Genomic DNA, 26,764 nt, shown 5'->3' on the forward strand with positions numbered 1-26,764 from the left:
GAGGTAAGTATGTGGTTTATTTTTATATGTACAATATTTTTACTGGCACATAATTGGGGGGCTCTTGTTACTGACACGATTGGGTGGTGCTCTTGTTACTGGCACATGATTGGGGGGTCCTCTTGTTCCTGGCACATGATTGGGGGGGTGGTCTTGTTCCTGGCACATGATGGGGGGGGCTCTTGTTACTGGCACATGATTGGGGGGTGCTTTTGTTACTGGCACATGATTGGGGGGTCCTCTTGTTACTGGCACATGATTGGGGGTCCTCTTGTTACTGGAACATGATTGGGGGGTGCTCTTGTTACTGGCACATGATTGGGGGGGTTGCTCTTGTTCCTGGCACATGATTGGGGGGATGGCTCTTGTTACTGGCACATGATGGGGGGGCATCTATGGGGGCACTTCAGAGAAGTGGAAGGTGGGTCCAGTAAGAACGAGCTTGAGGGAAGGGGAGGGGTGGGGAAGACCTATGTATAACAGGGTGGGGGGGGGAGTTTTGTTGCCTCATGTTGGTACCTATAAAGAAGGAATAGGAAAGCGTATAGATTGATATAGCTACCTTAATATAAAGTGGCGTAGTAGGTTGACGCCGTCTAAACTGTTACATAGGTTTTTAGGTTCCCTAAAGTATAACCTGTAGTATTTTTATTCAGAAAATTACCTAAAAGCTTTCCAGGGCTTCCAAATATCTTCAAAGCGAATGGGCATTCGGGAGTCTCAGTGCGCAATTTGCTCTAGACGATACAGTTGATCACACTTTTGGATCCAATGTTGAATCGGTGGTGGATCTGGTTTTTTCAAGCACACTGCTATGAGTAGTCTGGATGAAGCTAGTAAAATTCTACATAGGGTTTGTGTATTTCTAGGGCATTTGAGACTTCCGATCACTCCAAAAAGACACTTTCGGTGAGAGTGGTATGTTCATCCCGCAAACATCAGATGTGACTTTGCAAACTTTTTGACAGTAGGATGTAATTTTAGAGCATTTCCAACATATATGACTTTGCGTTCCTATTTCGGAGCAACATCTCCAACAGACAGGGCTACATTCAGGAAACATACAATTAAGGCTCTGTGGCGTATAATACCATTGGGTTAATACTTTATAACAGGTTTTTTTGCAGTTTGACACATCTGGACACCTTGTGGGGGACTATTAGAGCGCTATGTAGTTCTTTTAGTGAGAATTGGACATTTAGTTCAGATTCCCATTGTGAGATAAAGGAGTACTTGTCCGGGCGTGATAGGGTCATTATAAGGCCGTATAATTTGGAAATCTTTCCTTTTGGTTCCTTGGTTTGGAGAGCTAGTTTTTCAAAGACAGACTGTTCGTTTGAACCAGAGAGATTTTTCAGGTGGGATTTCATAAATTGAATAAAGTGGGCTATATGAAAAGTGGAGAGGTTAGTTAACATAGGGTGCTTTTTCAAGTCATCGTAGATAGGGGTGTCATTATCTGGACACAAGGATAACACAGGGGTGGAAATAGTTTTTGCACGTTCAGATAAGGTTTCCCTGAAATGGGTAGAGGAGTGGCTGAGGACATCTCGGACTTGCATCAGGGTGAGGTAATTAGGTAATAACTGAGTTGTCCAGTTAGAGTCCCTCCACATGTCTAATGTGTATTTGGTGATTGAGCTATGTGTTTGTAGTTTATTTCCTTTTTGGGATTGGTCTAGGAAGATTAAGGAGTGTAAAGGGAGGTTTGACATGTCCTCTTCAGCAATTAGGTCTAATCGACCTAAATACAGTCTTAACCATTCTAAACATCTAAGACAAATTACCGCTTTGTGATAGGTATATAGTTCTGGTATACCTAGCCCGCATTCTTCAGATGTAACGTTGTGTATTTAAAAGGAAGTCTAGATCTCTTACCCCCCAGAGAAATTTAGAGAATATACCTTGCAGTTTTAAAAAAAATAGGTTTTAGGAATTGGTATGGGCAGTGCCTGGAGGTGGTAGAGAACTGTAGGCAGAAGTATTGTCTTAATAAGTGTCCTGCGACCGAACCAAGATACAAACGGGATGTCTCATGAACTTATCAAATCTTCCAATCTCTTTGGTAATCTGTTTGAAAGTTTTCCTGGAACAGATGGGAGAATTCAGGTGTGATTGTTATACCTAAAAATACCACCGAATTGTTAGTCCATTGGAAAGGGGTGGTTTTCTGCAAAGCTGCCATGATCTTTGGTTCTACGGACACATTTAAAACTATGGACTTTGATAAGTTCACTGAAAAGTTAGAAAGGGAGTGGAAATTCTGGAGTGTTAACATAATAGCTGGAAACGCTGTTCTTGGGTTGGTGATGAGTAGAAGTACATCATCTGCAAAAGCAGCTGTTTGGTGAGTTGTGGATCCGACCTTCAATCCCTCAATGTCAACATGTTGCCTGAACGACTGAAAGAGTGTTTCCATAACTAATACAAAGAGTAAGGGGGAGAGGGGGCAGCCTTGGCGAGTGCCATTCGATATATTAAACATTGGAGAAGGAGTGCCATTCACCAGGATGCGCGCTGTAGGTGTGTGATACATTGCCATAACCCCGGCTATAAAGGTATTTGGAATACCAAATTTCGCCAATGCTTGTGACATAAAGAGCCAATCCACTCTGTCGAAAGCTTTTTCAGCGTCCATACTGAGGATAGCTAATGGTGTTTTTGTCTTACTAGCCAATTGTATAAGGTTTATGATCCTAAAACCTACCAGTTCTGCTGAAATAAGTTCAGGTAAGTGTTGTTTTAATCTATTGGCGAGAATTTTTGTGTAGAGTTGCAGGTCGTTATTGACGAGCAAGATTGGCCTATAGTTCGAACAGAGTGAATGGTCTTTATTTGGCTTAGGTATAATGGAGATTTGCACAGATAACATATCTCTGGTGAAAGGTTTCCCGTCTCTTGCTTTGTTACATACCACTAACATTCGGGGTAGTAAGATCTCCTTAAACGAAGAGCAATAAAAAACAGGTAGACCATCCGGGCCTGGGCTTTTGTTTACCGGAGATTCTTTAAAGCAGTTTAAAGTTCAAGAAGAGTAAATGGGGAGCATAGTTTCTCAGCTTGCGCCTTGGACAGAGAGGGGAGTTGCAATGTATCTAGCCAATTCTGTATCTGTTGTTTTTTCACACTAGTTTGGGGCGGGGTTCGTTTGTCTTGCAAATTATATAATTGACTATAGTAGGTACAGAATTGTTCTGCGATTAAGGCCTCTTTCACACTGACGTGTGTGACTCGTGCCTGTGCTGCGGCCCGCAAATAGCGGGCCGCAATGCACGATCGCCGGCCGTAGGTCAGCCGCATCGGATCGCGGACCCATTCACTTTAATGGGTCCGCGATCCGCCCGTTCCGCTAAAAGATAGGACATGTTCCATCTTTTTGCGGAACGGAAGTACGGGACGTAACCCCACGGAAGCACTCCGTAGTGCTTCCGAGGGGTCCCGTCCCATGCGGCCGTTCCGCGATTCCGGATTTGCGGACCCATTGAAGTGAATGGGTCCGCATCCGTGATGCGGAATGCACACGGAACTGTGGCCGTGTATTGCGGCCAGCGATTTGCAGGCCGCAATACGGCCACGGATCACACACGTCAGTGTGAAAGAGGCCTAAGTATGTTTTATGGACTACTTGCGAGTTTTGGGTTTTAATGTGGGAGATGTAAGATGCTACTTTCCTCTTTTTAATTTGGGATAGTAATACTTTCGTGGCTTTGTTGCCAAGAGCGTAGTACTTGTATTGGGTGGATAAAAACAGTTTAACTGTGTTAGAGTTTAATATATTTTTTTATTCTGATCTTAAGGCGTCCAGACGTGCCAAAGTGTCTATATTCAGTGTTCTCCTGTGCTGCGACTCCAACCTAGAGATTGTTGAGGTAAGTTCCTCTAGTTTCTTTTGCTTTTGCTTTTTAACATAAGAGCCTAAGGCAATTAAGTGGCCTCTTATGACAGATTTGTGGGCATCTCAAAGTGTTGCCTGAGATAGGTCTTCTGATTCATTTAGACGGAAATATTCCTCTAATAGACCCGCTAACTTTGGAATAGACGAGCCATTCACTAATGTTTTGTTTAGTCTCCACCTGAAGTCTGTTTTAGGCATATTAGGGACCGCAAAGGTGAGATAAACCGGAGCATGGTCCGAGAGAAGTATATTCCAGATTTGGGATGAGATACAATACTGAAGAGATTGTGTAGTAACAAAGATATAGTCCAACCTTTGGTAGGAGTGGTGGGCAGAGGAGAAGTATTAATAATCTTTTTAATTGGAGTGCATTTCCCTCCAAGAGTCAATGAAACCCTGACGGGAAAGTGCATTTTTTATTTTGCATAATGATATTTTTGACATTATCGAGGAACCAGTAGATGAGTCAAGGCTAGGAACTAATGTGACATTAAAGTCACCTCCAAGAAAAATGATACCTTCAGCAAAATTTCTGAGCTTATTGATTGTTTCTAATAGCCAGGTGGTTTGCCCCGTATTAGGTGCGTATAGATTGCAGAAAGTGAATAGTTGTGGGCCTAGCTTACCTTTTACAAAGATAAATCTGCCCTCCCTATCTGTTAATGTGTCTTGATGTATAAAAGGACTATTTTTATGAATGTCTATGCTCACTCCTTTTGAGGCAGATAGAGGAGGTGGGCTATGGTACCATTGATTGTAAAGCATGATAATTTTGGGATATGGTTTATGCGAAAATGAGTTTCTTGTAAAAGGGCAACTTGAACTCTTTTAATTTGGAAATAATGGCAGATTTGACTCCGTTTCGACGTTGCGTTAAGACCTCTGACATTATATGTACAAATTTGTAAGTTAGCCATATACATAAATGCATATTTGATGGACTATCATCCAAATCTGGTACCAGGATAGGTGCGGCAGGCAGCAATAAGGGGGAGGTAAAGGGGTAGGATTGGAAGGGGGGGACCAAATAAAGAACAGGAAAAAAGAACAGTAGTAACAAATAAATATAACACAATACTTAACAGATAATCTCCCAATGAGGGACATGGGGGAGAGTGTCTAAATTGGGTGACCAGTGGCCCCAATGAGCCAGCTTTTATGGGGTACATTAATGCTCAAACATAGAGGTAGTAGAGGGCAAAAAGAGTATGAAATATGAAAGAAGAAAAATGGAAAGTTGGAAAGACAGGTAAGTAATAGCGGTAATGCTTGCAATCTCCACTGGGTGGCACTAATCCATTTGAAATCAACTTGTTTCAGCGATATGCAAACAGGACATAATATATGTAAATCTACCTTGTCATTTTAGAAGAAGAAAAGTAAAAAGAGAGGATGAGATCAGAATAAGAGGGAGGAGAAGAGAATTGGACGGTTATAGTGCAAAGACATCAGGTGGTAAGGCATATAAAACGGACTGGAGATATCTACTGATGGGTAGCAAGTAGTATGCGTGGCCCCCTCACTAGTAGTTCAGATGGATTGTTGAATGATGTCGGCAATCTGGTTTCGCCGAATGTTGCCCAGCTCCTCAAGAGGATACTTGACCAGGGGTCTTCTTGGAAGCTGGACGCTTGGAAGATCTTTCTTGCCAGGTGTTTTGTATGGGTAAAGGAGGTAGGGAAGCTAAGTTCTGTGCAGGGCACCAATCTGGGATATCAAGATCTTGAATGTCCAGTACCTCATATACCCTCTGTAAATCAGCGTGTGCCCAGATGACTTGTTTTCGGAGTGGTGTGTTAATTAACAGTTCGAATGGGTGAAGCCAATGGTATGTCAGTCTCTTTTGCTGTAAAATATCCAGGAGTGGTTTCAGATGTCGCCTTTTCTTCAGGGTCATGGGCGACAAATCTCGGTATAGTGCTATGATAGAGCCTTCAATATCCGCCGTTTTGTTGTTACGAGCCACCAACAGGATTTGCTCTTTTACTGAATATCTGGACATGCGGCAAATAACATCCCTAGGAGGATATCGTGGCTTTGGCATCGGTCGCAGTGCTGTATGGATTCTATCCATTTCAAGTAGTTCAAGTGGACAGTCTGGGACAAGGCAGGAAAAGAATGATTCCACCTCATGTTTCAGTCTTATGTTATTTCTACGTCCCCTGTTGTCTTGGTCTTGTACTAAGGCATACAAATGGTTAATATGAGCCTGTGCATTGTCCATATTAGTTGACACTTGTTCCCCAAATTCAATTATGGTTTGCTGCATGGTTTCCAGTGTGTCTACTCTGGCACTCAGCTGGTGCATATCTTTTTTTATTTCAGATAGATCCTGTCGAATGGGCTCCAAGGCATCATTCAGGAGGTCTCTCATAAAGACCCTGAATAGAGGTAAGTCATCTCCCTCTGCGGTCTCCTCCGGATCGCTGTCTCCCTCCCATTCAGCCTCTTTACTTGCCGTCATAGCAGCCTGGCGTGCGGTCGCCATCTTGGTTTCGGATCGTGCCTCAGATTTCTTCATATATCTGTCTAAATCGCTTTGGTTGGAAGTGGGTTTCAGCCTCCCTGGGGTGTCTTTGGGTTTCTCCTTGCTGATTTTCCCCATTTTGAGCTGTGAAAATATCTTTAATATGCTCAAAAGGGCTCGGTCTGTAGCGGAGCTCTTTACTCAGCCTGCATCCGGCTCGGCCACTAGACTCTGCCCCAACTGGTAGTTCTTTGGAGAGCCTAGCCTTAGATCCTTCTGACAAGGATTACACACATTACTCATCACCTCATAACTCTTATCAACGAATTTACTATATATTCATTCCCATTACTGTTGTACAACATTACCATTCCTCCTCCATTAAATCCCAAGTTCTATCTGACCATTCTCTGATAGAGCTTTCACACACAATATCCTTCTCTCCCCCTTCCACTAGATGCTGGAGATTAAATGGCCTACTACTGAAACCCTCCCAAAATGTCGAGAAAATCAAGAGACACGTTGCCAAGTTTTTTAGGACTAATGACAATGGAGAGGTTTCCTTGCAGACGCTGTGGGAAGCTCAAAGCACATATTAGGGGGGAACTGATATCTCTTTCTGCCTATGCTGCCTATGTTCAACAGAAAATCTCATGCCTACAGTGTCTGCATAAGAGATCTTTATTAGCCTCACACCTCGCCGAATTAACGTCCCTCCAAGATGAACTAAAAAACGTCCTTAAAGGATAACTGTCATATTTTCATTTAAAAAAAATCTATTTTAGCATATGTTACTGCTGCAGCAGCATTATGCATAAAGCAATCTTTAGTTTCTTCACTTACCACTGTTTTCCTTGAGTTTCCCCCTTAGTTACAGCTGTTTTGAATCCTACATTATGAGGATCTTCTCAAGATGGCTCTTTTGCCAGTTCTCTGAGGCCAAAACTGCATTCCCTCAGGTCACATACAAACTTGCTGTAGCCAGCATCTTCCTGCCAGCCAATCAGATTGGATTACTGAGAGACACGCCTCCTCACTCTGAAGCCTAATGTAGGCATGCAGTGTGAAGGACCGCCCCTCTGTCTTCCTAGCAGGAGACAGATGAGCCATAGCAACGGTCTTTTAAGGAAACAGTGGAAAGGGACAGCGGACATTAATGAAAGCTGTTATAAGTTAATTACAGATCTTTTGGCAATCATTGACAAACTAACTCAGGTATACATGCCTAGCTCTAATAAACTAGCAAATAAATAAAAATATGACAGTTATCCTAATCTTAGCTCAGCAAAGGCTTATCTCTTCACGAAATATAAACACTATGCACATGGTGACAAGCCGACTAGATTCATGTTGTCTAAGATAAAAAATAGGAAAGCTAAATCCTTTATCACCAGTCTTAAGAACTCTGCAGACAATCTACTACATAAAACAGAAGACATAGTAGAAGAATTCTGTAACTATTACTCTCGATTATATAACCTACAATCACCCCAGGCAAGCACTGTTCTTCAAGAAAAAATAAACCTAATAAATGACTTCCTTGTATCTCTTTCTCTCCTGCAATTAACTGCTACCCAATCTCAAAAGCTTTGCTCCCCATCTCTGATCAAGAGATTAAAGATGCTATAACTACCATACCAAAAAAGAAATGTCCTGGCCCGGATGGCCTGTCCTCATTTTACTATTCCACATGCCCAGAAAACTTGCTCCCATATCGTAGCAAGCTATATAACTCAGCATTATGCGGAATTCTCTTTCATAAGCAGACACTCACAGCGCAAATCTCTATCATTCATAAAGAAGGCAAAGACCCAATGCTCTGTAGCAACTACCGACCCATTTACTCAATGTAGATCTTAAGCTATTTGAAAAGATCCTAGCCCAAAGATTACATAATACCCTCTCCTCTCTTATTTCTCCAGATCAAGTGGGTTTTGTGCCTGGTAGAGAGGGGAAAGGTAACATATTCAGGGTTATCCAGCTCATCGCCCATGGAAAATCCTTGGCCAAACCTTCAATACTGTTAAGCACTGACGCCGAAAAGGCATTCGACCAAGTAGACTGGACCTACCTTAAAGCCTCATTAGCCACTTTCGGCATCCCACCCATGTTCATTGCCACTATCCTTACCAAGTACACATATCCCACCGCCAAAGTGAGGGTCAATGATATGCTGTCGCCTGTGTTCCCCATTTCTAACGGTACCTTACAGGGATGTCCACTTTCCCCCCTACTTTCTGTGCTAACAATGGAAACGTTACTACAAAAAATCAGGCAAGATGACCGCATACAAGGGATAGCATGGGGGAGAGGAGCACAAGGCAGCAGCATACACAGATGACCTTCTGCTAATGCTGACCAACCCTGCAGACTCGCTCTCCACTGTGGAATGACTTTTTCTCGAATTTGGGTAGATATCTAATTTCAAAGTGAATATGAAGAAATCTCAAATCCTCAATATATCCATACCCAAACGTACAGCTGCCACTCTTTGTGCTACTTCTCCCTTTGATTGGTCTCAACCTACAATTAAGAGCCTAACAATCTATACAAAAAATAACTTTCCACCCTTATTACAAGAGATATCCAAAACCCTATCCTCTTGGCCAACACCATATATCTCATGGTTCGGTTGTAAAAATATTGCTAAATGCCTCATCTGGCCAAAAATAACATATCTACTCCAAGCACTCCCCATACATATCCCCAAAGTTTTTTATTTTACGCTGAACAAGATCTTCTTTAAATATCTATGGAACCACAAAAAATAAATATGGCAGAATTTACTTACGCGCCCTGCAAATATATGTCAAAGCAGTCCATCTGAATAGAATCGTTGACTGGATCAGACGTTCCCCTCACAAGCTTTGGGTTAGTATAGAAGAAGAGATAACAGGCTTTCCACTCAGACACTTTGTATTCTCTGATCAAACTAGCCTTATATCTATCAAAACACATAATTTATTTACAAATGAGACCAGACGAATATGGAATATGCTCCTCTTACCCATTCCCGTTATTACAAGTCAGAGATTTACTATATAGCTCCGATCGTGCTCATAATACCATACCAAATGGGATTAAAAATAATAATGCCATAATCGACCCCCTAATTTCAGCTGGTACAATCCCTTCCCTCACTACACTTACCAAATTACTCAACTGCCCATCTCTATTTACACTACTATATAACAAGTTCATTCTCTCCTTCAAACAGCTACTATTATCCAAAGACCTATGCAGACCAGCAACACAGTTTGAATCCCTCCTTACCCAATTAAAAACACCTAGAAAAGTAGTCTCGGCCCTCTGCAAGCTACTCCTGTCCCCACCTCCAGATCTCCAGATACCAAGCACTCTTTCATCCAAGCCTGGGAGTGTGATCTTAAGAAGTTCTCAAAAAAAGGATAGCGTTGTTCCTGCTCCTAAAGGGTCCGTTCTCCCACCTTTGTCGCCACCCTCCAAGTCCTGATTGACAGAGCCAGGCAGCGCTCGCATCTGTCTGCCAGTCCTGTGCTCTGGTGAAATCTCGCGCCTTTCAGTATTCAGCACAGGCACAGTGAGAAAGCTGGCAGCCTGCGAGCGTCTTTCCCTCCTCGCTAATGTCAACTAGCTTAATAGGGTTAAATCTGGTGACAGAAACCCTTTAAGTTACTTGCATTTTAGTATACCTCTGATTTAAGGGTGTAGTGGGGATTTATAAAGCCTTCAGTGTACATTGGCAAAGGTTCTGTTCTTTTACTTTTGTGAACCAAGCTCTCACATGTTTTTCTATGCGGGGGGGGGGGGGGGGTGGTATTGGGTTTTTTGGTATTTTGTACTTCTCTGCTTTTGATGTGCACACTTACTGTGTGTGATTTTGCCCTACCTACTATTTTCAACCTATCACCCAGGTGGCACATGGATACCGGCTCGCACTGCTTCCTTCGGCGCCACCCTCAATATGGCTAATTACCATTTGAAATGCTTGACATGGAACGTGAGAGGCATGGATGACCATGTGAAGTGCACTTTGGTTTTACAAGCACTTAAGAGGTACTCCCAAGAGATTGTGGGGATCATTTATGAATAGATATATGCCATTTTATTTTTACCTTTACTACATGTGCGTGGGATGTTTTTGTTTTGGTCCGGGGTCGGTACATTTCTGTCTTCAAGATCTAAAAACAGATGGCCGATATGTCATAGTGAGGTGTGGTATTTTGTCCTGTCCTCTTATTCTATTTGCTGTGTATGTACCGCCCCCTGCAGATCTGACTATTGTCCAAGATCTAATATGTTGTATTATGTATTTTCCTGGGATTCCTGTTATATGGCTTGGGAATTTTAATATGGTACTTTTTCATGAAGATCATATTATATTCGAAAATATTCGCCAATTTTTTTTATAGCCAACAGGAATGCAGCTAGTTCGTTAATTGGGATGTCTTTAGGGCGTATATAAGGGTAATCTTTTCCAGGCCATTAACATAATAAAGAAAATACTCATAGGGAGTTGATACAGCTTGACTGGTAGTTCTGGTAGCGCTCAAATATGACACAACCCTTTCTGTTACTGAATGCAGAATGGCTGCCAAAGCAAGCCATGATACAGAGAGCTTACACTGTGCCAGCCAATCCAAAGTATTCCTTTGGAAGCAGTCTGTATATGAGCATGGAAACCGTGGTGGGAAACTCCGGGCTTTTCTGTCTAGAGACCATACAACCCCGCTGGTGATCACTGAGCTGTATTCCGCTGATGGTGTGAAATTGCAGTCCCCAGCTGATATCCTAGCTACCTTCCACCAAAATTACTCTCGTTTGAATGGTTCTCATGTTACTACCACTTATGAGGAGGCATGCGACTTTTCTTGCCACCATCCCACTGCCACAGCTTACTGAGGACCAACAATCATCTTCAGATGCTCCTATTACAGATCTCAGATATTTTGGACGCCATTGCTTCTTCAAAGAATTGTAAAACACCTGCCGCAGATGGCCTTTTTGTGGAGTTTTTACAAAAAATTTGCAGAATCCATCATCCCACAGCTATATTTACTAAGGTCCAAGAAATAGGTAATCTAACCCCCTCCTTATATGACACTATCGTTATTGTGCTGCCCAAACCGGGAAAGGACCCTCTTAAATGTAACTCATACCACCCCATTTCTTTGCTACAAACTGATATTAAAATCTTGACGAAGGTCTTGGCAGGTAGGCTTAATAAGGTGATTTTGTCCCTAGTTAAACATAATCAAACAGGCTTTATGCCAGATAAAACTACCTATTTAGTAGCCAACATCTTTATTTTAATGTTCAGGTCTGTCATGCTCTCATTGGATCTAGGGTAGTAGTGTCCCTGGACGCAGCAAAGGCCTTTGACTTTGTCGTTAAAATCCTTCAGTTTTGGACCTACATTTAATTCTTGGGTATGCCTTCTTTATTAGGCACTCATATCTTGTGTCTGTGTCAATGGATGGCTTTCGACCACTTCTCTTTAAAATATGGCACTAGGCAGGCATGTCCCTTATTTCCCTTACTGTACACTATATCTGTAGAACCCCTTGCTGAATGGCTCTGTATGGACCCTGGTATTCTTGGTCTCCAGAAGGGTGGTTTGGTGGAACTGGTGGGCCTCTACTTGGATGATATGATATATATCTCGTGGATCCAGGTCCCTCGTTACAATGAGCATTGGTTATTATTGAGCAGTTTGGTCTCTATTCTAGGGTTGGGCCATATCAAAAATATTCCCACAATAATGATATTAAGAAATTTATCGCAAGTGTTAAAGATGCTCTCAATCAGAGCCAAATACGTTTGCTCTACTGCTCCAAATTATCTTAATCCTATGATTTTACATGCATGGAGGAAAGAGCACTGACACCAGGCAAGGGACACCAGGCAAGGGTCAAAGCAGTTCACTTTTATTCAAGGAAATTAGGCAGTTTATAAGTACATCAGATGGGGCATCCCCCCTGAGGCTCGTGGCATTGTTCCATTGGCTAAAATACAAAAATAAGAAAAGAGATAGCACTTGGCATCTGCACATTGTGTAAACATCTAGGTGCCAGCGCCATATTGTAATGACTTCACACTAACAGCAGTACAGCATAGGTCATATATGACACATCAGGGAGGAGGGTTCTCTTGGAACTTGAGTGAATAAGGCGTTAGCTGAGAGCTGGAGGATATCGGGGCCATCTTAGTTCATCAAGAATGATATCCACATCTTTATCAGTCCCCCCTTTGAAGCCATATCAATTGGCCGGACGCTGTCCCTAATCTAAGTAGATTCTACAATCTGTCCCATTGTACCTGTTGGTTGTTTCACCACTTTGGAGACAACCTATCCCTATTGGATAGACTCCCTCATCATGGACTTACACAATGGGAAGTCAGATTCTCACCTATACCTAATACAGAATATATGGGGGCAATGTCGAGTGGTGGATGCTTAGTTGGGTTTCAGTCTTCAACTTCTCAATTATTGTGAACATAAACAGTATTAATACTGAGAATCTTTGGGCAATATTATCCATGGGTCACTTGGCTGGGAGTATAGGACTGTAACAACCTTTTACACAACTTTTTCATGGCGCAGCCACCTACCTATATTTTTACTATCTTATTTGAAATCCATATTCTTTGAGCCAGGATTAGCAGTTACACAAGGGGGAACAAGAAACACCATCCTTTCAAGTCTCCAGACTCAACACTTTCTTGCAATGACTGGCATAGATCCAATTAGGCTTTCCTTTGAGCTTCACTGATGTGCTTGTGGTCAACAACACTTGGAATGGACCATCAAAACAGGGTTTGAAGACAGGACTTTTCAAATGTGTTTTTTTACCAGCACCTGATCTCCAGACACAAGTGGGTTCCTGGTACTTTATCAAGATCTGGAAGTGAAGCAAAAACTCGAGAGTGTATTTTAGTCAAATGCTTGTGCAAACTGATTACATAATCTGTCAGACAACCATGTTGCATTTGGAGCTTCTGTGGGAAATATAATCCTATCCTAGGGGCTGACCCAAAAAGGACTGACCTTATAGGGACTAAGGCCTGTCTTACGGTTAGGGGTATACCTTACTGAAAAGAGGGCTACCAGGAGGTACTCTGTCCAAGGCTTACCAGTCTCTGCCATGGTTTTTTGAATCTTTAACTTTAGTGTCCCATTCAGTTCCTTTTTTCCTACCCTACCACTGCTTTGTGGATGGTAAGAAGCATGTAAGGCCTGTTCTACACCTAAAACCTTCATCATCTCATGCATCACTTCACCTGTGAAGTGAAAACCTCAGTCACTTTCAATGGTCTCAGGTACCCCATACCTGCGTACAGCTTCGGCCATAATCTTCTACCAGGTATGCTTCTGGCCATCCTGAAAACAAGTCATCACACACCAATACATACTCATACACGCCCACCTTGGGTAGTTGAATGTAGTCTGCAAGCGTTGAAACAGATACAAAGGGCAAGACGTGTATTTCTGGGGTACCTCAACCACCTTGCCCACGTTGTTCTGGGCACAAATCATACATCCTTCAGTATATCTGGCTGCTACAGTGCTGAACCCTGGGCCGTACCATGTGCTATGTACTAAATCACACAAAGCAGTTTTTTGACTGGTGCGTCACCCCATGGGTTGCCTGTGCCATCGTGGATTAGAGGGACCTGGGAAGGCAGAGTTTCCCTTGGGACTGTATTAGGCCTTCCTCATTTGCAGTCCCTCCCTCCTTTTTACATCTAAAGGCAAATGTGACTCCATGTTGTCTTCTCTAAGATGTACAGAATTGTTATAATATCTCACCCACGCACTTCACATGCCCCCCGCTGTAAGTTAGGTTCACTTATCTGTCTCAGGACAGATTCTGGGAATCTCCCAGAACTAGAACAAATGTTCTGTTTCACTCAGGGTCATTCGGTACAACTGCGTACATTCTTATATGTGACGTATTACATACCCATAAAAGGATGTTCCGGTAGTATCTGTATGAGCATCAATGTTTATGATTTATGATTGGTTTAACGCTGTTGTTATGCAAACCTTTCTACTGCTTATATGAGGCCAAGCTATGGCATAATAAAATTAGAGTGTTTCTCAGTGATGTTTGTGTGTGTCTGTTATTAGCAACTGAGAAACATCTCTCCTGACGTCAGTGTCTCAAACCAAGGTTGGTATAGAGGTCCAGAAAGGTCCAAATCCTTTCAGTTTGGGGGCTCCGTCCGGGATAGAGAAGGCCATCCTTGTGTCTGGTAAGAGAGACATCCCTTTTGTCCTCTGCCGGGTCCGAGGGCACTGGCCACATCTCTACCCGTGAGTTTTTATTATGTATCTGGGATACATTGTTAAGCCTTAAAAATAGACTCCGGGAGTTTATAATAAATACTTGCTTTCATGAATAAGGCCGGCACTTGGAGTGCCATGCACGTTATAGAGTCTCAGGGAGATCTATCTGTAAGTTGGTTTGTGTCAGGGACACACCATGGGATCTCCGGGAGATCTATTTACTTTATCTAACTGTCGACAGAGATTTTTTAGTACCAGGGGTACATGTAAGAGAACAGTCTCAGGGAGACTGACCTACCTTGGTTTGACGCATACCTATATTTAGAGTATAAGATACATAGAGTGTTAAGATTCATCTGTTTGTGTGAGAGCTATTGTTCTGGTGGTAAGTGTAAGAACATATCTCACTGTAATATTATCACGCTGTAATTTGGTGAATTTTCTTACTGTGGGTGGAGGAGAATCTAAGTGCGCGTTTCCCCCTCCCAACCAGGGACTGAAGGCTGCAAATAGTGACAGCCTAGTTCTCCTTCCCAATCTCATGTTGATTGTAAAGCAGTGCGTTTTCTCATGGACCTCAGACAAAATACAAAATACAAGACTTTGAGAAACAATTATATGAGAAGGAGGCAGCGGGATGCTTTGAGATCAGGAAGATACAGACCCCCACACATAGTTACAAAAGTTCAGGAGCCAACACGTGAGTAAACAGAGACAGTCGACACATTTCTCAGTTGCTGTCAGCCATTTACTGCAGATGCTGTCTGTTATAGCGTGATAGACTTGAAAAATGCTTTCTTCTCTATCCCGGTTGACAAGCAGACCAGACTATTTTTGCTTTTTCCTTTGAGGGTCGTCAACTCACCTGGTGCAGGATGCACCAGGGATATGCTGATTCACCTGTAGTGTACAGCATTGTCCTCCAAGCCAGTTTAAAACACTGGCACCCCCCCCCCCAGGGTTCTGTGCTCTTGCAATACGTGGATTATTTGTTATTGTGTAGTATGTCAGAGGAGGCCAATGGTTTATCTTTGTTGAAATGGTTGTCTGAATGTGGACACAAGGTGTCACGCAAGAAAATGCAATGGTGTAGAAAGCAAGTTGAATACTTGGGCTTTGTTCTCACAAAGGGAGAAAGGAGAATCAGCATAGAAAGAGTCCAGTCTGATTGCGGGCCTGGTCACCCCACACACCAAGAAAGAAATGTTATCTTTCCTTGGTATGATAAACTACTGCAGACAATGGATTCTTGATTGCTCCTACTATGACAATGTAATGAGACAAGCCACTCTGGCAGACATGCCAGATCTCATCAGGTGGTCTGAGGAAATGTTTAATGCATTTGATTATTTGAAATGTTATTTAATGACAAGTCCAGGTTTGGGCCTCCCTGACTACAAACTCACATTCCACATATATGCTCGACAAAATTGTAAAACCATGGCGGGTGTGCTGACACAATATAATGGAGGCAAGTTACGTCCTTGTGCCTTTTTCTCAAAGGTGGTTCCAGCATCCGTCCAAGGAATGCCGGCCTGTCTGAGATCTCTTGCAGCCTGTGCTATGATGGCTGAGCTTGCAACGCCACTCACAATGGGACATGAGACTATCCTGTACACCACACATGATGTAGTAGGCCTTCTCAAAGGCATACACACACAGCACATGTCCGCACAAAGACTATCTGGATGTGAGATTGTACTCCTCAGCAATCCCTCCCTCCAAATCAAATATGCAACACACACCTCAGCTCACCTATCTTGAATGCCCTATTAGGACTTAAAGGACCTGAGGATCACTTGACAGAGGCACATGATTGTATACACGCCATACAACATGACACATATATTGTCCTGGAAGCCAGACCCATCACATACCAATCTGCACAAGCATCAGAATTGATTGCACTCATGAGAGCATGCATACTACATGAAGGCAAGCCAGTCACCATTTACACTGACAGCAGATACGCACATGGAGTGGTCTGGGACCACGGGGTCATTTGGCAAAGGAGACGATTCATTGCAGCTGATGGTAAGCACATCTCACATTCACAACTTGTCATACAACTTTTAGAAGCCATAAGATTTCCCTCACAGATTGCAATTGTCTACTGCAGGGCGCATACTGGTGGTAAAGATCATGTGTCCCAAGGTAATGCCCTGGCAGACGCGGAGGCCAAGAAGGCTGCACTGATGGCCCCGGCCACATTGCAAATGGTGAAATTAGTACCTCCTTCACTTGAGTTAACTCAGATGCTTGTGGATCTCCAGTCCTCAGCTACTGACGATGAAATGGCCAATTGGTGTTATCCAATCTTGCAGAAGAATCCTAGGACAGGATTAATCTGCAAAGAGGGGAAAACATGCATACCACAGCACAGCTCCCTTCTGTTCATTGCACATTTTCATGGAGTAGGACACAACAGCATTCAAACAACACACATGCTGCTAGCACAGAATTTATATTACAGGCATTAAACAGTTAGTGTCAGATTATGTGGGAAGGTGTATCACATGTTTAAGGAACAACCCAAACACCAATGTAACCAGATTTATTAAAGCCCTAAGTGAAATTGAGGAAAAAAGTTGCTTGTAAGTCTCCTTGTCTTCCACAGGAACCAACTCACCCATTCCAAGTGGGAGATATCGTGCTGATTAAGAAATTAAAGAAAGGAAAATTTGCAGGAGACTTCACCTATGGACCACCAACTACAGTGGTAGCCACGACCCGCACAGCAGTACTCACGGAAAAAGCACCTACTTGGATCCACGCCACCAGAGTGAAACTGCTAAAGGAGGCAATAACGGGGACAGACAGTCCTGACCTCGAAAAAGGACAAAAGGAGGTAATAACGGGGACAGACAGTCCTGACCTCGAAAAAGGACAAAGTGAGGTACTAACGGGAGCAGACAGCTCTGACCTCCACCAGGATGCACTCCCTCAATTCTGGAAGATGGCACAGACGGTCCACTTGGACTGTGGGATTACTGACGATCCTAATGACTCTGCCGGAGGATAACAAAGCTGAAGTTTCTATAACTCAGAAAGGTGGAATCACTACCTTCTGGTACAATTCCTCCAGTACTCAAGTTGCAACTTACTCCTTCTGTTTATGCAGCATAATGAAGTGCAGTCCTTCCACGAGATGCGGCAACCACTACAAGAATGGACAGGCTTATATCTGTATTACTGACCCTTATTGGGGTAATAGATGCGCATACTGGGGGTCAGTAGGATGGAATACAGGAGAAGACTGGGGGTATAAACCACAGAATGCCCTTAATCGAAAGGATAAGAATGGTAAATCCTTGATTAGTAGAATGACAATTATCAACGGAGGGGACTGTCACATAGATGTTAGCCTATATCCTACAGGGTGGGCATGCCCTAAGATGGTGTCTGAGATGAAAATAATTATAAACATAGAAAATCCCAGCAAAGGTGATGAAAGAGATTACGTGCTGGGATGGTACTTTCACGACATAGGGGGGTTGGGGGGGGGGGGGGCAGAGATTTTAATGGTCACCAAACACTTTGAAATAAGAGATATGTGTCAATCCTCAGAATGGACATACCCTCAGAAACAAACAAACCCCCTGAAACCCCGTATCTTAACTTTTAACAATATGAGAGCAATATCTGACCCAACATATGAGGAGGCTCTTGCAGCAGAAACTGGGCTCTCTGATGCCAACCTATGGTTAGAATGGATGAAGTACAGTGCAGCTTCAGTAAATAAAAGTAATTGTTATATATGTGGGACCGCTAAGCCTCATCTAGGTACTGTGCCCTTAATATTGCCCTCTATTGTTGAGGAATGTTTTTTGCAATTATTCTCAAATTCATCTAGTAACCAGTCTGCATGTGAAGAATGGAAGCAAAAATACCCACTCCTCATAAAAACTCCCCGCCCTGGTGCAGGTATACATATCTATCCTGGTAACTATACCTGCCACAGAGGGGGAGATCAAGGACGATCCCTGGGTAATTTCACTGAAGGATACTGTGCAACTTACAGTGAAACAGATACCTCCCTCACACAGAATCAAGTATACTCGATTGGAGATGTATATTGGATCTGTGCGGATGGAAAGATAAGATCTAGACTAGAGGGTCCCTGGAAAGGTGAATGTGCTCTTGCTAAAGCCATCATGAACATACACATCTTCACTGAAAATGAAAAAGACACCAACACACATATACGCAACCGTCGTGCCCTCCCAAAAGGTAGCTTCGACCCACACGTGTATATTGATGCAATCGGGGTCCCAAGAGGGGTCCCTGATGAATTCAAGGCCAGAGGTCAGGTGGCAGCAGGATTTGAATCCATAATTCCCCACATAATAAATAACAAAAATGTAGACTGGATCAACTATATTTACTATAATCAACAAAGGTTTGTAAACTACACCAGGGATGCGTTACAGGGTGTAGCAGAACAGTTACAGGCAGATTCCATTATGACATTTCAAAACCGCATGGTACTCGATATGATACTTGCAGAAAGAGGTGGTGTCTGTAAGGTATTGTCAGACCCCTCATCCTGCTGCACGTTCATACCCAACAACACCGGCCCTAATGGTAAGGTCACACTGGCAATAAAGAAACTCAAGGATTTATCAATCGAGCTCAAAAGAAACTCAGGTATCGATAACCCTTGGGATCAGTATTTTGGCTGGTTCACTAACTGGAAACAGGCACTTGTACAGTTGGGAATCATTATCCTGATAATTATTATAGTAATAGCAATAGTTGCAACATGTATCATACCATGTGTACGGAAACTGATAATGAAAGGAGTATCAAATATGTCATTTTATGAGACTCTGCTGCCTAATCCTGAAGACAACTCACATGAAGGATATAGAAAATATCTGGCGGTATACAGGGAAAAGGGCAAGGGTAAGAACCATATTATCTAAGAAATTTGGTTCTAAGAGGGGATTGAAGGGAAATGTGACTCCATGTTGTCTTCTCTAAGATGTACAGAATTGTTATAATATCTCACCCACGCACTTCACATCCCCCCCGCTGTGAGTTAGGTTCACTTATCTGTCTCAGGACAGATTCTGTGAATCTCCTAGAACTAGAACAAATGTTCTGTTTCACTCAGGGTCATTCGGCACAACTGCGTACATTCTTATATGTGACGTATTACATACCCATAAAAGGATGTTCCGGTAGTATCTGTATGAGCATCAATGTTTATGATTTATGATTGGTTTAACGCTGTTGTTATGCAAACCTTTCTACTGCCTATATGAGGCCAAGCTATGGCATAATAAAATTAGAGTGTTTCTCAGTGATGTTTGTGTGTGTCTGTTATTAGCAACTGAGAAACATCTCTCCTGACATCAGTGTCTCAAACCAAGGTTGTCATAGAGGTCCATAAAGGTCCAAATCCTTTCAACATCCACTAGTCCCTTTCCTCCTTCCCCGCTTGGTTCTGTAAGGTCTTAAGAATTTCCAGGGAGACAGGAGGAGTTATTTCAGGGACCTGAGCAGTGTCCACTAAGGCAGCGGTCTGCCTAGGCAATTTGACAGCCATTGTTGCCTCCTGATCTGCCTTGGCTTTTCCCTTTGCCTTCTCCGAGTCTGTTTCACAGTGATCTTTGTTTTTATCACCGCCACTCAAGTTGGTGACATGAGGGCTTCCATAAGAGACCTCACTGCCTCCCCATTTTGATGGGTTTACCTGAAACGGTCAGGAAGTCTCTGGCTTCCAAACGGGCCCATAGTCATGCGCTATACCTGGAATCAGCGTAAATGTTGGCTGCTTTTCCATCTGCATCTCTGCAAACCATCTCCAGAGCCCTTAGCTCTGCTTCTTGGGCAGCTATGTGTGGTGGTAAGGACTCTGCTTTATAGTGTCATGTTTAGTCACCACTGCCCAACCTGTGTACTACATGCCATCCTGGGCATACCTCGATCCATCCACAAAGAGCACATGATCTGGATTATCTAATGGCTGGTTTACCATATGGTCAAATCCCGCTGTCTCTCATTACATTATCTGAAAACAGTCATGAGACTCTTCCTCTGGATCTGGAAGAAACGTTTTTTAAGTGCCCTAACTCTTCCCTCCCCCCTTGCTCCAGAGGCAATAGGGTGGCTGGATTCAAAGTATTACAGTTTTGGACAGTAACATTGTCAGGCAACTAAATGGAACACTGCATTCTCAAATGGTGGGCAACAAAAACATTTTGTGGGTGGTATTTTCATGAGGATCGATGTAATATCATGAGGAGCAAGCACTGTCACTTTGTGGTTCAGGACTATCTCAGAGCTTTTATCACGCATGGCTTGTACAACTTCTATATCTCTGATGCAGAAAGGGGCACCTCTGGCCACTGGTTAAGTCTGGCTGAATAATATGCCACAGGGCGTTGTGCTGGCCGTGCACTTGGGTGAGAACAGCTGAGGCATGGCCATTTACTTCTGTACTATACTATCTTTTATTGAATATCCATTTTATTTTGTTTTCTTCTCAATGCAAACCAACACATATTATAATAGAAAAGACAGCCAATACAGGATAGTCACTATAAAACAATAGCGAACTACCCTATAGCATAACACAGAATCCTACACAGATTATACATATGACTGTAAATTCACAAATGGTACATAAAAAAAATAAAGCTATAACCTCCCACCCCTTCCCCCCCAATTGGCTGTTGTCACTACAGCTAGAGTAAACACAGACATAATTACACTAGTAACTATGTCTGAACAGTCACCCGTGCCGCTCTCCCTTTCCTTTCCATATCCTCATAGACTTTAATTTGTTGGAGGTACAGGATCCATTCATTTAACGAGGGTGGGGAAACAGACCCCCAATATTTAACTAAAATAACTTTTGCCACCATCAGACCCCTCATCCAGATCTGTCTGACCCGGGCCGGGACTTCCATGTCTAGAGCATAATATCCCAACATCACTGTCAACATCCCAGGGCTATATGTCGAAGAAGACTCCTTTTGTAGAGCTACAAAGACCTGTTCCCAATACCTTTTTATTTTACTACATTCCCAAAGTAAATGCCTGAAATCCGCATTCACGTATCCACATTTAGGACAGCCACAGTCTCGGCCTTTATTTTGGGGAAATTTCGCTTGGATTTTTGGCGTATAATACAACCGATGCAAGATCTTAAATTGAATTAATCTGTGAGCATTAGAGATTGTGGCCTTTCTTACGTTTCTATAAATACTAGTCCATTGTAATGGTGGGCAATGCAACTCTTGCTCCCATTTACTTGGGCTTTTAAATAGAGTTACAGTTGCCAGTGCCGTTCAAAGTTTACTGTATAGACTAGCTATCTTAACCCTCTGATCTGCCTGGGCATAACAATAATCAAAAAATACATTCTCCCATGGAAAAATATACCCTTTTTTCCTAGAGGCCTCATAAACATGTTTTAAACGTGAATACATAAACACATCTAATGATGTACTATCAGTGAAATTATGATCCAAAAAGGATTTAAAGTGTCCACAAACAAAAAGGTGACACACATTAACAACCCCCCTACGTAGTCAATATACAAAATCTGTGATTTTGAAGAATTCCACCAGATTCCTGTTCTCCCACAGAGGGGTGAAAGCAAAAGAGTAGGAGACTTTCAGAATCCTCTTAAGCTTATTCCAAACATTCTGTAGAGTCCAAGGGATCAATAGGGACTTCCTCACTCCCAAATAACCAGATTCCAAACATGAAAAATTTTATCTATTGGTTTTTCCATAACCTGCGTCAAATATTGTGCTAATAAACTCTCTTTAAATTTACAACAAGGCTGAGCCTGTGCACATAAATAATATCCTTGAAAAAAGGGAAATGATAGCCCACCATCTGAGTCTGACAGCCATAAATAACTCTGTTTTATCCTCACCCTCTTCTTCCCCATATTAGATCGTTAATAAGAGTCTTCAATCTATAAAAGAAAATATCATCGATCCAAACAGGGGAAGCACACATCGGGTACATCACAATAGCAGGATAATCATTTTAACCAGCGCTATTCGATCTGTCTGTGCCAGTATCAATTTCTGCCAAGCGCATATTTTAGACTTAACTTTATTCAACACCGGGGCCAAATTAAGCTCATAAAACCTGTTTATGGGAACCCCAATCTTCACCCCCAAGTAGTCCAAGGTTTCATTGGGAGCTAGGACCCGGACTCAGCGGGAGGAGCGATGACTTGGTCCAATTAATCAGATAACCCGATAATTTACCAAAGTCCTCTATTGCTGCCATCACATAGGGAAGGATTTTCCATCCCTGGTCCAAAAACAAAATAACATCATCGGCATAGAGACTTATTTTATCGCTCACTCATGCCACCCCAAAGCCATCTATGCGGTTATCTGAACGGATCTTACAGGCCAATTGTTCAATAAATAGAGCAAAAAGAAGGGGAGAAAGAGGGCATCCCTGTCTCATCCCCCGCCGCATCATAATGGGAGAAGAACCAATGCCATTAATATTGATACGTGCTGACGGCTGTTCATATAACATTTGGGTCATTTTTATGAATACAGTCCCCAAACCAAAATGAGACATAGTGGAACACAAAAAGGACCAATCCATCCTGTCAAACGCCTTTGCGGCATCTAAAGACAGGATGGAGTGGTCTATGCTACCCCCAACAGAAAGATTCAAATATACCCTATAGCAGGGGTACTCAACTAGTTTTATTAAAGGTCCACATACCTGGGTCTGCAGTCAGGTGAAGGTCCGAGCTGAACGCCAACAGTAAAGATGCCATGCGATCATGTGATCCATGCGCGTGGGGCGCTCTGACGTTATAGTGGAGCGCCCCGGGTAAGTCCCAGAATTAGTAATGGCCACATTAGTGCCCCAGTAAGAATAATGCCCCCAGTAAGAATAATGTCCCCATTAGTGCCCCCAGTAAGAGTAATGCCCCCATTAGTGCCCCCCTTCTCTGCTTTTGCAAAAAAATAAAATAAAATTTGCATTCACCTGGCTGCGGTGAACATTCGTTGCTGACTGCAAGCTCAGGACCGGTGCTCCAACTTGATGACGTCTTGTAGGTCCTGTCTTGAGCTTCTAGTCAGCAGGGAGTGCTCTCCACAGCGTGAGCAAATGGAGGTGGAGGTACCGTAATTTTATTAATTTTTTTACTAGCACAAGTTGCGGTGGAGGTAACGGCTGTACTAATGGGCGTTCCATGATGGAAGCGCTCATTAGTAAGGGTACTTTCACACTTGCAGAAGGACGGATCCGACAGGCTGCTCACCCTGTCAGATCCATTTTGCCACTACTTCGCCGTGCCGCTGCTCTGTGCCCATCGACTATAATGGGGATGGGGGCAGAGCTACGGCGCAGCACGGTGAGAGGCCGCCAGACTAAAAGTACTACATGTCCGACTTTTTCGTCTGGCGGCCTCACGCCGTGCACTGCCATGCTGCACCGTAGCTCCACTCCCGCTATAGTCAATGGGGAGTGGCAGTCCGGCGAAATAGCGGCAGGACGGATCTGACAGGGTGAACAGCCTGTCGGATCCGTCCTGCCGCAAGTGTGAAAGTACCCTAACAGTCCTTACAGGAAAATTCTGGCACCGGCAAGGGAACTAAAATACTAGCCTTGCTGGTGAACTACTGGCCGGGTGCCAACCCAAGCCACAGAACAGACATATGATAGTTTTGTTCCGCATCCAATTCCCATTATTGGGGGATTGGATGCGGCCCCTTAATTACAATGGGGCCCCAAGAGATGCAGACAGCACACTGTGTGCTGTCTGCATCTTTTTCCGCTCCATTGAAACTAAGGGGTCCGCATCCAATGCCCCAATAATGGGAATTGGATGCGGAACAAAACTATCATGGTTTGATGGGGCTTAATCACTTTATTTAATCAGGTTACCTAAAGAAGATGGCCCAGGGGAGATGGGAACATGACACTGGAGTCAGTGACGTGTTCCCGCCTCTCTGTAGCCCTCTCCACGCACCCCTTACTTTCCAAATGTGACATTTATTTCATTGGTGGCAGTGGTGATGTCCCTCCCCTCTCCAGCAGCACGTAAGTGTCCTTTGGAGCTTGAAGCTCCCTTATGTGCTGCCGCTGCTGCAGGGGAGGTAAGCTCCGCCTCTTGCACGTACCAGAGTGTGCAGGAGGAGGAGCGCTATATGTGGAGGGAGCCGGCCTGTCTCACTGCGCCCCTGGGGCAGGAGGAAGTCCGCCGGTAAGCTCCTCCTCCTGCACGGCACAGTGTGCAGGAGATAGTGATGGGAAGTTCGGATCTTTTAGGTTAATCGGTTCATTTGAATCAGCTCATTCGGATCAGAATCGGATCTTCGGTTCACTTGGCGAGTCAGACTGCTGAGCTGACTCGCAAGTGAACTGAAGACTCTAGGTGCCGGTGCGCATGCGCAGCTGCTGACTCAGTCAGTGACACTGCAGTGAGTCGGCTCTTCAGCTCTCTGAAGTTGAACTCGTCTCTGATTAGTATTGAGTGAGTCAGGAAGAGTAATTTTTTTTATAGTAAAGGGAAGCTGAGGCTGACGTTGGACAGGCGGACAGGAGGAAGCTGTCACTGTGGTGTGCAATGTGAATTGTTGTCTGTTGTGCATTGTTCCCCACAGTGACAACAGTCTGACACTGACAGTAGTACAACGAACCAAGTGATGTGAAATGTGAATGCACAGGGAAAACTATGTGCTGAACTGTGTCATCTGTCCCTTCTCTTATCTCTCTGCTCCTTATCACTGCTGCAACAAGAGCCGACAGCCTCAGTGTAACCTGTTCTACAGTCTGACAGCCTCAGTGTGACCTGTTCTACAGTCTGACTCTCGGCTCTTTTAACTCAATGAATCGAATGAGTCACTAACTGAGTCGGATCTTTAGGTTCTTGTGACTCATTCCATTCATTTAGACTCCCTGACCCTGCACTACTCGAGTCAGAGCTGCTAGTGTGCTGTGCTGGCCTCGCCCCCTCAGCTCTTGTCGGTGATTGGTTGGTGGGCAGGAAGGGGTGGGGCTGGCAGAAGCAGCTTCCACTCTAAGATCATATTACGCTCCTCCCGAGTCCCTCCCTCAGGCTCCTGCTGCCAGCGTGAGGTGAGCTGAGCGTCTCTGTCAGCATTGCTGTGTGCTGGGACTGAGCTGAGCCGGTTCAAACGGATCGGATCACTCTGAACTGAATCGATTGGAGGAGCGCTCTGAAGGATGGCCGGGGTCCGGACAACTGGCGGCCGCGGTCCGTATTTGGACCGCGGTCCGCCAGTTGAGTACCCCTGCCCTATAGAGACTCATCTGTATTTGCCGGCCCGGAATGAATCCCTTCTGATTGGAATGTACCAGAGAGACAATGACCCTTTTCAAGCGATTAGCCAAAATTTTTGCAAAAAGTTTGTAATCTGTATTTAAGAGCGATATGGGTCTATATGATCCCATATCGCATCTATCTTTATCCTTTTTCAACACCAAGGTAATCACTGCCTCTCTAAATGATGGAGGCAAAGAGCCGGATACACAGGATTCATTCAAGACCTGCAAAAAGATAGGAAGGAGCGATTTAGCATGGTACCTATAGAGTTCAAACGGCAAACCATCAGGGCCAGGGGATGAGTTATATTTCAATAATGGAAGTATCGATCGCTACTCCTCCAAACAGATAGGCCGATCCAACATTTCCCGATCCTGTAAATCTAACTGGGGAAGCCCCAGTTGTTGTAAATATTGCTCCGTATCAGCCCGTCTAGGCGTAGGGTCAGACTGATAATGCGAAGAGTAGTATTTCGCAAATTCATCCCTAATCATCTCTGGGGACCTCACCCTATTGCCTTTTGAATTCCTAATCTCACTTATACTAGTAGCCTCTCTCTGATTAGAAACTAATCGTGCCAAGAACTTACCTGTTTTACCCGATTTACAGAAGCGATTTTGACCTTGGAAGAGCAGCTTATGTTGAGCTTTGCTGTACAAAAGTATCTTAAACTGTGAGTTGGCCTCTTTTAACTGGGTTATATATTCCTCATTATGGTGAGTAACTAATACACCTTGTAATCTCCTAATTGTCTCTGTCAGCTGTTGTTCCCTTTGACGGAGTTCAAATCTATACCGGTTAATATTAGTAAAATATAAGCCCCTTATATGGGCCTTCAATGCA

The sequence above is a fragment of the Bufo bufo genome, chromosome 6, assembly GCF_905171765.1.
Source record: "Bufo bufo chromosome 6, aBufBuf1.1, whole genome shotgun sequence".
In the NCBI taxonomy this organism is placed as follows: Eukaryota; Metazoa; Chordata; class Amphibia; order Anura; family Bufonidae; genus Bufo; species Bufo bufo.